This window comes from Mus pahari, chromosome 14 (genome assembly GCF_900095145.1).
Source record: "Mus pahari chromosome 14, PAHARI_EIJ_v1.1, whole genome shotgun sequence".
NCBI lineage: Eukaryota > Metazoa > Chordata > Mammalia > Rodentia > Muridae > Mus > Mus pahari.
In genome coordinates this window covers 28,185,896-28,199,127 of record NC_034603.1, presented here as the reverse complement: position 1 = coordinate 28,199,127, position 13,232 = coordinate 28,185,896, and the positions used below count along the sequence as shown (strand labels likewise).

Sequence of the window (13,232 nt, the reverse complement as noted above, 5' to 3'; positions counted from 1 at the left end):
GTAATCTATGCTTAGCAGTCTGCCATAACTGTCCTGAGCCCACCCACCTAGACCTTCTCCCTGGGACTGCAGCCTGCACCACCATCCTCTGAGGCAGGGAGGGGCATCTGAGGCTGGTCAGGGTCTTTGCCTCCGCACACTTCTGAGGGATATTCACTGAGGCTGAAATTTCAATTAAGGCAGAGAAATAATTACTACAGGGCTTCAGGCCAGCTCAAGTGGGGACAGGCCTTGGTGTCTGGAATTGGAAGAGGTAGCCAGGCACCCCACAGCCAGGGAAAGAAGTTGGGCCTTTTCTTAGGGTCACCCTTGTAGTCCCCACCTATCCTCCTGCCTCCAGAGTGCTTGAAGGCACAAGAAAATGGAGTGAAGAAAGACTAGAGGCCATAAAGGGAGTCTCAGCTGGCTCTAACAAAACTGATTTAAATAAATTCTGAACACGCAACACTAGCTATCCATGGTGAGACCGAAGGCCACCAGGGCATGGTAGGATGGGGGAGGCCTGGGAGAGCTTGGGCCTTCCTTTAGGGAGATCCTATGCCGGCCTAGAGGAGGGCAAAGGTAACAGTGACCTCTGCACCTCAAACCCACCTCACAGAGCATGGGCATGAGGGGAGGGGGAGGGGTGGTCTCTGGCAAACGGCCTATTTGGCTGTGCCCCTCATTTCAAGAAATGACTATCCTTGATCCAAAACGCCATCTCTAAGAATCACCCATTTCCTCTTCAGCAATGCTTCCCTCCAATTCCAGAAATTCCTTAGCTCCAAAAGTGTTCCATCTCTAGAAACACTTTCTCTTCAAGTATGACCCATCTCCAGAAATGTCACTGCTCTCCTAACAACTCTATTTCTACTCCAAGAAGCTTTCCAGAAATGCTGTGCCTCGTCTCCAGATGCTCCTGTTACCTCCAGAAGTCCCTCAGATCCAAAAGTGTCCCATTGTTTCCAGAAATACCCCAGAATCATCCTCAAAGAAGCACTACAATTTATCTCTAGAAAGGCTCCATTCTCAGAACTGTTATGTTTGGCAATACTCAGAATGCAGAGAAGCCTCCTCATCTTTACTTAAAACAAAACAAAAAAATCTATCTCCAGAAGAATTCTCATTTCACTTTCAAATGTACCCCCTATTTCATCTTCAGAAATTACCTCTTCCAGAAATGCTCTCCATGTTGTCTCTAGAGACATCCTGGCCCTGGAACCATTCCAGCTCCTGTCTGGAAGCACCAAGGCAAAGCTTCCCGCCTTGGCTCACACACTGAAGGAACTGAGACCCATTTCCTCCAAGATCTCCTGGAAATAGATTGTACAGGCTTCCCCTTCCCTTGTCTCTCTGGCTCCTGGAGACCTCTCTGCCATCTGCTGGGTCCTCTTGTCCCAGGAACTAAGAATGTATGGTTTGCAGCCCCTTTGGGGGTGAACAACCTTTTCACAGGGGTCACGTATCAGATATCCTGCATATCAGATATTAACATTACGACTCATAACAGTAGAAAAATTAGTTATGAATTAGCAAGAAAAGTAATTTTATGGCTGTAGTCACCACACCATGAGGAACCATATGAAAGGGTTACAGCGTTAAGAAGGCTAAGAACTGCTGGGCTAGAGGGTCTTGCCTGAGGCAGGAATGTAAGAGGGTGTGGGGCAGGAAGGGACAGTAAAGCTGAGACCCCTCCACCACGTCCTGAGTGTTAAGAACCACTGCCTACACACACAGCATGATAAAAACTATACGATGTATAGTAGAACCACACCACCCTTTAGAACCTTGGCTCAGAACAGCATGGAAATGTGTCCACCAACTATACAAACATCTAAGATACATCCATGCCCACTGTAAACCTTTCCCGATTTTCCTAGGGGTCTTACATTCTGGGGATGCCAAGACCTGGAAGCATTCTCTCAATCCACAGACAGTACAAATCCACAAGACTAGCAACCTGTAGCTGCTGCTCAGCGCCAACAGTTACAAAGCTCAATCACAGCACTTTGGGGTTTAGGAAATTAGGAAGCTGAGAAGTCTATTTAGTATCGTATCTGCATGCACTCACTAAGATGAAGTGTTTACTCTCCCTTGGGTAGAAGCAAGCCTGGCTATGTCACCTTCGTCCACATAGCCAAGCACTGCTCTCCCTGCAACACATAAAGCTAGGTCCTGTGGGAAAGGTAAGGTGCTGGGGAAGAGGATCTGGAGGTTGCTAAGTAGGGGATAGTCAGTACCCCACACACAGTTGTGCTTCTGGGAGTATCCCAGAAGCTCAGTACAGACATGGGTACACTGCAATCCTTCTACTCTGTAACTGCACAGAAGGGGCCTGCCCCCTGGGCTCCTGATACCTGCCCTCTGTGGAACAACTCTCAGAGCCCCCAAATAGTAAGAGGAAAGAAGCTGTACATGATTCCTGATCTGTTGGGATGACACTGTGTAGCTCTGGTCTGCTGTCACGGGAGGACAATTACCATTTATTAAGCCTCCCAATTTAGAACCAGCCTCAATTAACTGGAACCTCCAGAGCCCACTTTGATGGATGTGAATACAGCTTCAATATGCCCTCCACTGTGCCCTCAGCACAGGCCATGACCCCCAACTAGCTAGCTTCTGCCTAGACACAGAGCTTTGACATCTGCCTCCCACCGCCCTTTTCCATCCCTCCGTGTCCTGTCCAGGAGACTTACTTTATCTATGCCTGACCTTCCTTTGCTAGGAAAAAGCATTCCCACCAAAAATAGAAAAGAAATCCAAAGTTAAACATGGATGTTAGTGAACATACGGTCCTCAAGTCTAAGATGGCAGTGAGCCAGGGCCACACCTTGCTGGCAGCAGCAGAGCTGTCCAGGCCTCAGCTCCTCGGAGCAGCCCAGCCTACTGCATCGATATTCTCTGTCCTTCCTAGCCCAAACTGCACTGGCTCTCCTGGGACCCTTTTATCGTACAATGTCGCTTCAGCAAAAGGTTATGTAGAAGAATATGGAAGTCTCTCCCGCATATTAACTAAAAGAGTGTTCTTGAAAATGCACAAGAAGAAAGCACACCTTAAGAGTCAATTTCTCTGTGTCTGAGATGAGATGAGATGAGATGAACACTGGTCTGGCAGGATTCTGTCTCCAGTCCTGCTCGACTGGGACCCAGGTATGTCACTTCATTTCACTGAGCTCCAGATTTCTAGTCTGCTAAAAGTGGGAACAAAAGTCCCCATTGCTGGTGCTCTGACACTGAGACCATCTGAATCACTGCAATCACATTCCAGAACAAGCAGAAGACAATTGGTGTTAGCATTCAGGCCTTGCCAACTAAGTACTTAACAGGCAAGAACACTCCACAAGCACTTGAGGCCTGCTAACATTGCCTATCCCACAGCTCCCCTCCTGGGCACCCTTTCTCTTGCTGGAGGTGGGGAGTATCCAAAGAGAGAATTCTTGGATACACCTTCCAAACACTGTTTATCATTAGTTAACTGTGATTTTGTTGTTGTTCTGTTGTTTGTTTTTCAAGACAGTCTCACTGTGTAGCTTTGGCTGGCCTGGAACTCATAGAGACCCTCCTGCCTATGCCCCCCAAGCACTGTGATTAGAGGCATGCACCATACCTGGCAACCAGCTGGCTTTTTAAAAGAAAAGCACAAAGTAGATTTTTGTGTTAAATATGGAATTTTTTTTTAAAGCCCTGTGCTTGACAAACACTGCCCATCTAAGGATGTCCCTTCTCAAGCCACAGCTATCTCCAGACTTATCTCAGAAAAGCAAGTCTTTTCAGAGAGACAGTGTAGGAGTAGGCTTGTAGAAACACAAAGCAAACTTTCCTTGGCAGAGGCTGTCATCAACCATGAGGGTTCTGTATTTTGTGCTGCCAGATGTGGTGACAGAGCCCACCTTTAGTAGGTGACGAGTGTTGTAAAAGCTCTGGGCACAAAAATGGGCTCAGTAGGTCTCTTTGGGACCACTGGAGAGGGGAACATGAAGGGCCATCCCCTTCTCTGTGAGGTTTGCTTGCCCTCTTCAGCCAATCAAAACAATACAATGAACAGTAGAAGAAAAATGAGCCCTTTGCAGATCCAATGCCCAGAGAGGTTATATTTGTATTACACAGCAGAAAATTCATGAATGGCAGCTCAGAGCATGGCCCTGGGTAAATTACTCTGCAGTCACAGGGTGACCTATGATCGTTGTCCATCTCCCTAGGGCCCTAGGACATGAGGGTCCTAGGAAACTCTACCTTGCTCAAACCTACTCCTGCTTCAGGCCTGCTCCAAGCCTGGGTTCAGTCTTTGTGTGTACTCATAGGCACCAACTAGGGAATTCAGCAGAAGGGTCTTTTCCCCTACTACCCTACCCCACTCAATATCTTAGAAGTCCATCTGAGCCATGGCCAGGGGCTACTCCCAGAGTGCCTCCAGAGAGAAGCACATGATCTCTGCGCACCTCAGTGTCTGCATCTGCAAACTGGAGGTGAGGGTACATTCCACCGACAGACAGTCTGAAGAAAGGAAGTGAGAGAGGCTGAGGCCTGGTACCCAGCAGGCTTTTACCCAGGCTCTGGTGCTACACCCCGGTCTGTATCCTAACCCTCTTACCTAGTACTATAATCTACTGGGTTTTGATTATGACCTCCAGGACTGCTGCACCTTTTCCCTGTAAGACCTCGGGCTCCTTGGTATAGAGAATGGCAAGTCAGCGGTTCTGGTTCAGGCAGGTGATTAGGGAACAGGTCAGATCCCGCATCCCTCTGGCTGTCCTCAGCCAGGAGGTCTATACAGGAGCCCCAACAGAAAGGGGACGTAAGATTATTGAGAAGATGGGCTGTCTATATAGAGCAGTTACAGCCCAGTGCGTTGTCAGCTGCAGATCCTACCTGGGCTGGCCTTGTGCCCACTCTGATCTAGAGCTGCTCATACCCACACGTACTCCTTGTCTTGCACCACAGGCCTCAAGCGCAATGTGGAGAATATTGAGCTGCCAATGCTCCTTCTCTGGCAAAGAATACTGTCCTGAGTCCCCTTCCTCTGGGACACCTGCCAGGGTCTCCTAGGGCAGGGCCTCCCAGACAGACATATGGGCTGTCAGCAATATAGCTTCACAGCCGCGAGTACCAGGTCAGGCTGACCTAGTTCAGCCTGACCTGGACACCCCGTGAAGCACCTGTGTTCTACACTCTAACCTCCAAGACGGCCTCCCTATAGCTTTTCCTGGACACTTCGGCTCTGGCTGAAGCCTAGACCATAAGCTAGCCTATATGGCCAGAGCTCCCGTGACATCATGACTCTTAATTCTGCTTTTGCCTTACTGGACCCCAGAGGGGGAAAAGCCCCATTTCGTGTTTTCTATTTCTATACACCTTTCCCAGGCCACTGCATCTCCTCTGACCCCAGCCCTGCTAGGGTCTCACTGAACCAGGGAGCTTCCTGAGAAAATGCCTTCCACACTAACCCTGTACTACAGGACAACACAGGGACCTAGTAGTAACAGTGATTTAATTGGGCAGCAAATGGTGGTCTGGGGTCCATATCTGACCCATAAGCAGTTAGCTGCAACAGTTGATATTATATAATTTTGAACAGAATGTTCACAGAAACATCTAGATTTTGGATCTTGAGAAAGTGGGTAACAGGTACTCTGGTTACATCTCCAGGAAGACCAGCTGGCCCTTATGGTCTCACCTGCACTGCCAGCTTGGACTGCCATTATGCAAGCATGGGTCCCTTCAGACCTGCCTGACGAAACAAGATAACAAGTTAGCATTTAAACAGGGCTGGCCATGCCTTGACCTGTAGCAGTGGGGAGAAGTAGTATTATGGGCAGAAGGAAGACAAGAGGCAGGACTCGGCGGAAACTATTCCTGGGATGTGGCAGCTTGCAGGGGTAACTGGGGCAGGCAAGGCCACTCTGTGTATATGGGTGCCAAGGGCTCTTGTCAGGTGAGTGGACACCTTCTTCCCTCCCGTCCTACCTGCCCCTCTCATTCTCAGAGTACTACTTTCTGGCTTATACATCTCCCCCTGGTCAAGCTCCCCCTAAGACCGTGGGGTCAGATCTAATAAGTCTCACTGGGACCCAGCCCAGCAGGGTAGCCACTGCTTTCCCCAAACACTCCACTTTTAATGAGGTAACCTTAGGTGGCTCCAGTGAGCACTAGTTCCCCAAGAGGCTCATATTGAGATGAGTTTCCTGCACCCAAGGCTGTCTCCTAGAAAACCCTAAAGGATTACATTTTATCTCTCTCCTCAATTGTCAGCAAGCTTAACTCCTCTCCCATGGCAGCATACATTTGTCCTGGATGTAGAGGTGTACAGATTAGTCCTTTTGCATCTGGGACTGTCAGGCACTTAAACAAACCCTACCTCACTTCCTGACAGACTTGCCAGGAAAAGCTACCATCACTGTTACACCAAAGGAAAATTAGGCTCAGCTACTTTGGGGCAGTGACCTTCAATTCTTTTGGATCTGAGTCTTTCCCTCTCAGAGAATCAGGGCAAGCCTGGGGCAGAGGCAGCCAATTAGTGTGTGGGAGTAAGAAGAGGTGCAGTGGTGAGCAGGTCTCCCAGATGCTGAGGTGAGCAGGTTTACAGGAATGTCTACCATTGGATGCTTGTGACTGCGACTCTCCACCGGAGCGCTCCTTGGGTTACGGGAGAGATAACCAAGCAAAGCAGGGCAATGCCAGGCCTGGGCTTCCCTAGAGCAATCTTAGCACGTGCATCCCGCGTGCAGCGGCAGCGCCTGCAAGCCCTAATGGTACTTGGGTCTGGTCTGCTACAGACTGTCAGCTAACACAGGACAGCAGGGGCAGAGACAAAGGATGCAGGCCAGATGATGACCATCCAGGTGTCAAATCCCACGTGAAGGAATAACACGGCTTATGCTCTGTGTGGATGGAACCTCAGAAAGGAAGGAACTTAGTGATATGGAGAATGAGAAGACTCTCTTGGCCCTAGCTTCCCCCAGCTTCTGTAGAAGTAGAAGCTCAAAAATGGGAGTCTGGGGGAAGCTGAGCTAAGAAGACAAGCTGGGTCTTGAGGCCAGAGAACTGGGTCCGGCCTGGAGTTCCCAACATCTGGCTGCATGAAGCACACCCACCAACATGCAGAGTTCTGCAAATGATGACACACTACCATGGAAATGAAGACAGATCCTTGGCATTCTGATGGGTGCCACCTAGCTCCTTACACCTCAAGGACATCACCTCAGGGGACCCTAATTGGACATGTATCCCCACTACTGGCCATAACTCTCCAAACCTGTGTCCTGGGTCTGTGGCTAGACCCTGTTTATCCAGACCCCCTGTGCAGCCTCAGCCCCTTCCTGGCTGGGGGTTGAGCAGAAACAGCTCAATCAGGATATAATCGTTTTTAATTAACGTGCGGATCATTTCACAGGCTGATCTCCTTGGAGACCACAAGGAAGACAGTCTTCTAGGATTTTCTTTTTTTTTCAAAGCTTTCCCAGTGTAGCCCTCTCATCAAAGGGCCATACTTCACTTTTACCTACAACCTTGAGAACTACACAAAAGTCTGGCTCCTGGGTCTCCTCAAGGCCATCAGAAGGTTATTACATATTCACAACCATACATGTACACAAGCTTACATCCCACCCCCAACACATACCTGCAGAGATGTGCATGCATCCACATGGAGGGCACCCACAGGAGAACAGAGAGGCATGTGTGTCTAGACAGAGGAATATGCATGTGGAGGCAGAAGGGTCACAAGTTGGAGGCCAGATATCTACATAGTAAGATTCCTGTTTCAAAGAAATAAATAAAGGGAGAAGGAGGATTAGAGGCACACACATGGGCACACCCCAAAACATGACACACAGATGAACACTCACCTGCACACATCCCACACAAATGTCCATATGTCCATATTCAGCACAGTTTCAACCTTCAGGGATGAGGTGCTGGCATGGAAGAGACAAAAAGGGCCCTGTTCTTGGATGGGGAATCAGAAACCACAGATGCCTGCTACAAGAGTGCCTAGGGCTGGGTACAACATGCTTGGGGTCACATAGAAGCATCTAGGACCCAGGCTGGCAGCCTCTCTGTTCCCTATGGAGAAGGTGACAGAACAGCCCTCAGTCCTGTGGAGCCAGCCCATGGCGCCCAGCACTAGCCAGCCTGACACCCCCAGGCCTCTGGGTACTCAATGAGGTCTACAGGGCTTTCTCTTTACGAATCCTTTCTATCCCATTTCTTCTTCTTCTTCTTTTTTTTTTCTTCCTCCATTCTCTTCCTTCCAAGCTTCCCCCATTTTGGAATCACTGTCTCATTTGTTTCTTCTCCTTCCTTTCACCCCAGGTATCCATAGTCAATCTCAGATCAGAAGAATCCTAAATAGTCTTAACTGATCCCCATCCCAGACACAGTACATCTCAACAGGTGCTTACACCTTCCCAGCTCCTAACAGACCACAGCTGGGTCTCTGAACTTAGAAGCTGCAGCAGAGGGAGGAATCACCACCGGGGGTCTGACATCTACAGCCCCACCTCTCTTGACACACTTGCTTGCAATCCTCAGCTTTCCCCTTTGGAAAATGAGATGGTAAAGGAGTAAGAGGTGTGTGTGTGGGGGGGAGGGTTAACCAACTTCAGGCTGGGGACTTGGGTATTAGCCCTAGACCCATTGCCACAGTGGTGTACATGACACAAAAGATGTTAGGAGCCTATTTGCTACTGCTCCAGCTACAGACAGCAGGGACAAACTGAATGGTTCTCCTCACCTGGTCTCTCATCTATGAAATGGGCAAACTCAGCCTAGGACTCTTCCCAGACACAAGAACCCAGATGCCGGGTCAGTAGCAGGTCCTTGGTGTGTGACCTTGGGGCTCATTTCCCCTCTGGGCTCTGGTTTCTTCTTCTTGAGTCTAAAGAGGGAGGTCAGACAAGTGACTCATTGCCAAGGTTCTTTGCAGCACGAAGAAGTTTCTAGACAGTAGGAAAGGAAGAACAGTGTCCTACTTAGCCCAAGAAAGCTAGAGAAGCCTCCTTCTTCCACTGCAGGCGTGCTGGGGCCTCTCACGGTGGTGGCAGCAGCAGCAGCATTTTGAGGAAATCACCTTTAAACATCAGAAAAGGCTCTCTACATAAAATACACTCAACTACATCATTTTGTTCCAGTATATGGAACAAAGGGCAGTATTAAGCAAATTATACCAAATCCACTTGACTGGAAAAGCCTAAAGATATTAACATTGGTGTTTACAAAGAGCTGGTTACAAAACAGGAAAAGACTGGTGTTATCAGCACCCCCCCCCTCAAAATATGGACAACTCAAGAAAGCCTTTAAATCACCAACCATCAAAGCCAACATGTGGTAAGAAGCATACCAACATGCAAGCACTGTCAGAGCCCCTTAAGACACTCAATAATCTGTTTGTTTTTCTCTATTTTTCAAAGTATTTTGTAAAATGTCTTATAATATATATATATATCAAAAAATACCTTTAAAAAATGACCTGCTGCTTCTAATCCCCTTTCACTCACTGACTCACTCATTAATCATTCACTCCTATGTTTGTCTAGCCAAATACCAGACAGTATTGTCTGCAGTGTGCCTGGCTCTGAGGTTCTATGAGAATTGCTTCTGCCTATAGGAAATGGAGGTGGTGTCCAGAGCAGGGTAGGTGGTCCCCTCTGTGCTGTGTCCCCAGCCCTCCTTCACCATACACACAACTCTACAAGATGCTTATGCCCTAGGGTTGAACAGCAGGCAGCAACAAACTTGGCAAAATAAAGCTCTATGTCCCAGAGACCTCACCTCCCAAATGTCACAGTCTATCCTGGGGGTCAAAAAGTCACTCTAAAAGACCCAGGTCCTCAGCTGTAGGGGTGAAGGTGTGGGTGTGGGTAATGCAGAGGATCAGAAAGGTCTCCTTGCTCTTCTTCCTAAACCCAGCCCCTATAATGACATCCCTCCCAGTATCCATGACCCAGGCCTGTAACCTCTTTCCCTTGAACTACAAGGCCACAGCTTGGCTGCCTAATCCACATGCTCTGACTTATGTCTCCTACAAGGACCCTAAATGAGGAACCAGCATGCATCCTGTCCAGCTAGAGGCAGAGACTGCTGCTGCCGTGAATAGGGAAAGCTGGGTCTGGATCTGCAGCTCCTGCCAGGCAGTATCATGCTGTTAGCATGGAGGGGCTAACAATGTTTCTCTGTTGTTTAGGGACTGACAGATTTCTGGGAGAAGGTTAACTCTTTGGATTCCTGGACCCAGCCACAGAATAGTCTAAAGGCAATCCATTTCCCTAGCCCCAAAAGGCACTTCCTTGTTCCCCTAAGAATCCAGTTTCTAGGGAGAGAGGTATCTTGCTCAGCTCTAACAGCCAGCCTATGGTATCTGGACTCCATTCCCTCGGAGCAGCTCAACTAGCCATCTATCAAAGCTGGGGTTCACAACGCCCAACCCCACACCTCTCCACAGCTTTGAGTGCCAAGGCTCTGACCCAGAAGTTCCCCCTTGGAGCTAATCCCTCCTCCCCCTTTCTGGACTGCAGTCACCAGGAATTCCCTGGGACAGACCTTCTTTCCCATGGCGCCAGTGTAGAAAACTGCCCCTACCACCCCCCCTCTTCACCCCATTTCATCCCAGAGAAAGTGCAGGCATCAGATCTCTGGGTCACCAGAGCAGTGGTGTCTGCTGTGGATTTCAGGAAGCCAAGCACTCCGTCATACAAGCACATCACCTCCGGGATCACCTCTCAGCCTGCATCGTACAGGACGGGAGGAGGCCGAGGTTAGAGTGATTCTTCTACGTGCCCAGAGGCACCAGCCAATCGTCAAGCCCGGACAGGCAGAATCCACAGCCCAGCCAGTGCACCCCAACTCTCCCTGCTGGGCACCCCTACTGGCCTCCTCTCCACACCATCTAGTGGTAACCTCTCCAACCCAAACAAGGAAGAAAGAGGGAGTCTCTTCCCCTGCCTGGGGCTCAGGGTCAGCAGTCACAGGAGAGGCTGAGTCATGACCCCTGCCCCTCACCGCAAAGGCATGAGATTTTATTGTCAGCTTGGCCACTCAGCTGTTTTAGCAGGCGGGCTGGCGCAGGACAGAGGGAACGCAACAGGGAATGGGGAGGGGTATCTAGAAGTGTTTAAAGCCGATCAGTCCACCAGATCCGGAAGCGGCCGGGGAATGGGGGGGAAGCCTGGGGGGGGGCTTAAACGCTCCAAGGCTGAGAGGAGGGGCAGCAGTAGCGCCCAGAGGCGCCAGGGAACTGTCCCCCGGGAGACGGCACTCTCGGGAAGTTTCTCACTGGTTGCTCACAGTAGGACCGGTGCTTGAAACGCCCTCCCAGGCCGGACCAGCTTCCCGACACAGATTGCGAACTTGAGGTGAACTCCTTCCTTCTCCAGCATCCCCATCTGCGGCCACCCGCCGCGACATCTCAGCCCCAATTCTTCCACCAGTAGCTCGGTCGCCGTGACCGCTCACCAAGGCATTGTGGAGCAAAAGGGAGGGGAGAATTCCCAGCACAACCTAACTGCTGCGGCCATTAAAAAAAAAAAGAAAGAAAAGAAAAGAAATTCCTTCTCCTGAGACTCCCCTCCACCCACATGGAAAACCTCCAAACACGCAAACCCGCAACTCCAACAAGGATCGCGGCGCGATGGGAGGGGGGCTCCCCCCCCCCCGGCGACCCTCGTCAGCAGCCCTGCTTCACGGCAGGTCAGAGCGCGGTGGCAGGCCGGGATTCTGGGAGCCCTCTTGCCCGGAGCAGCCCGCCGAAGACACAAAGCTTCGCCGCCAACAATACCTGCGGGCTCCTCCTGGGTCTTGGGGCGCCGGCGTGGCGCGTCTCGCAGTCTCCCTTTTCTCTTGCCGTCTCTCTGCAACGGTGCGCTCTCCCCCTCGCTTCTTCCAGTACCCGACCGCCAGATGAGATCCTTGGGAGAAAAATATGTGAGCGCTCACACGATTCCTTTCTCTGCGCGCCGCGAGCGCTGGCGCTGGGCTCGCTCCTCTTTCGCGCTCCCGTGCGCGCCGCGCCTCTCCAGCCCCTCGCTTCCTGCTCAGCAGCGCCTGCGAGTGCCCTCAGTAGCCATTATTCACTGGCCGCCGGGGGGACAGGAGGTAATTAGAGACGGCCTTGTGGCCACGTCCACTGGGCTAGCACGATGCGGGCGCAGGGCGCGCGCGGGGAGGGGCACGCGACAAGGGGGCTTGGCTGCGCGCAGCCCGCGCCCCAGACGCGGAGGAGGGGAGAAGAGGGAGGGGGCAGGGAGGAGGAGTGGTAATCTGGGCGAGAGCAGGAGGAGGGGGCGCCAAGGAGACGCTCTCGCGGCTCTCACCGCTGTGGCCAGGTCACTGCTGCGAGGTTCCTAGGCGCCTAAAGACCGAGTGGGGGCGGGGAGGGAAGGGGGTGCTGTGCGTGCGCGCGCGCGTGCCAAAGCTAGATGGGAGGGAACGCTTTAATATTTTTTCTAGTGACTTACGAGCCCACGGGTGAGCCCTTAGCTGTGCGTTCAGAACCGTGTATCAGTGTGGCTATAAATTTCTGTTCTGCCCTACGTGTGAATGTCACGGGCTGGTGATGGGGGGTTGGGGGGATTAACTAGAAACCAGCCTCTGAACATGCCGGTAGGTCTCGGCGGGACTGAGTGATGCAGTGGTTGCGTGGGGGTGGTGTTTGTGTGCGATTGTTTATAGGTGGTAGTGTGACTGCGTGGGCGGGGCTGCCTGCGTGGGCTGTGTTCCGAGGGCGTTGTGTATTCGTATGGGCTTGTTTGTGACTGGGCTGGCTGCTGTGTGGGGCCAAGGGATTGAAAAAGTATGGACATTGCGCCTGTGCGTGCACTGGCCACACGCAGGGATCTGAGACTGCCTGTGATAGCGGAGGGTCTGAAACCTGGCATGCAGAAGCTAGCCCTAGAGGATCCCACCAAGCAGAAGAGCTGTTTAAGGTGCGAACAAGCAGTGTGGGGTTGGGGCACAGAATGACGTGTGTGTGTGTGTGTGTGTGTGTGTGTGTGTGTAGGTGTAGACCTTAGTGACGTGCCTCCTTTCATTGCACCAGAGATGCATTTCAGTTACGGACCCCACAGACCCAGGGCCTCAGGGTTTTGAGAGGGCAACACTGGTTGAGCCCAGGATATCTTGGAGGTGGGAAGCAAGGGAGGTAGTGCCTGAAGATGGCCAGAGAATAAGATGAAACAAAGAAGATTGGACCTTTGAGGCTGGACCTGGACCTGGCAGGGGGTTGGGGGGACGACTGCCACCACACTAAAATTAGACCCCTG

General features: G+C 51.2%; 1 protein-coding gene across 5 annotated transcripts in view; it reads right to left on the bottom strand.

Annotated features, from left to right (window-relative positions):
- The window catches only part of Rai1 (retinoic acid induced 1), a 96,477-nt gene that overhangs the window by 47,321 nt on the left and 35,924 nt on the right, over positions 1-13,232 (bottom strand). Inside the window, exons 1-3 of one of the 5 annotated variants that reach the window (XM_029545705.1) lie at positions 8,711-8,734; positions 7,824-7,892; positions 7,598-7,733 (exon numbers count right to left, since the gene is read on the bottom strand). The exons of 1 other annotated variant lie outside the window; for it this stretch is intronic. The gene's annotated coding sequence lies outside the window, so the exon portion shown is untranslated. Of the gene's footprint in view, positions 1-7,597; positions 7,734-7,823; positions 8,735-11,749; positions 12,178-13,232 lie in introns of those variants that run through there. 3 more of the 5 variants (XM_029545704.1, XM_021212559.2, XM_029545703.1) reach the window with 3 other exon arrangements.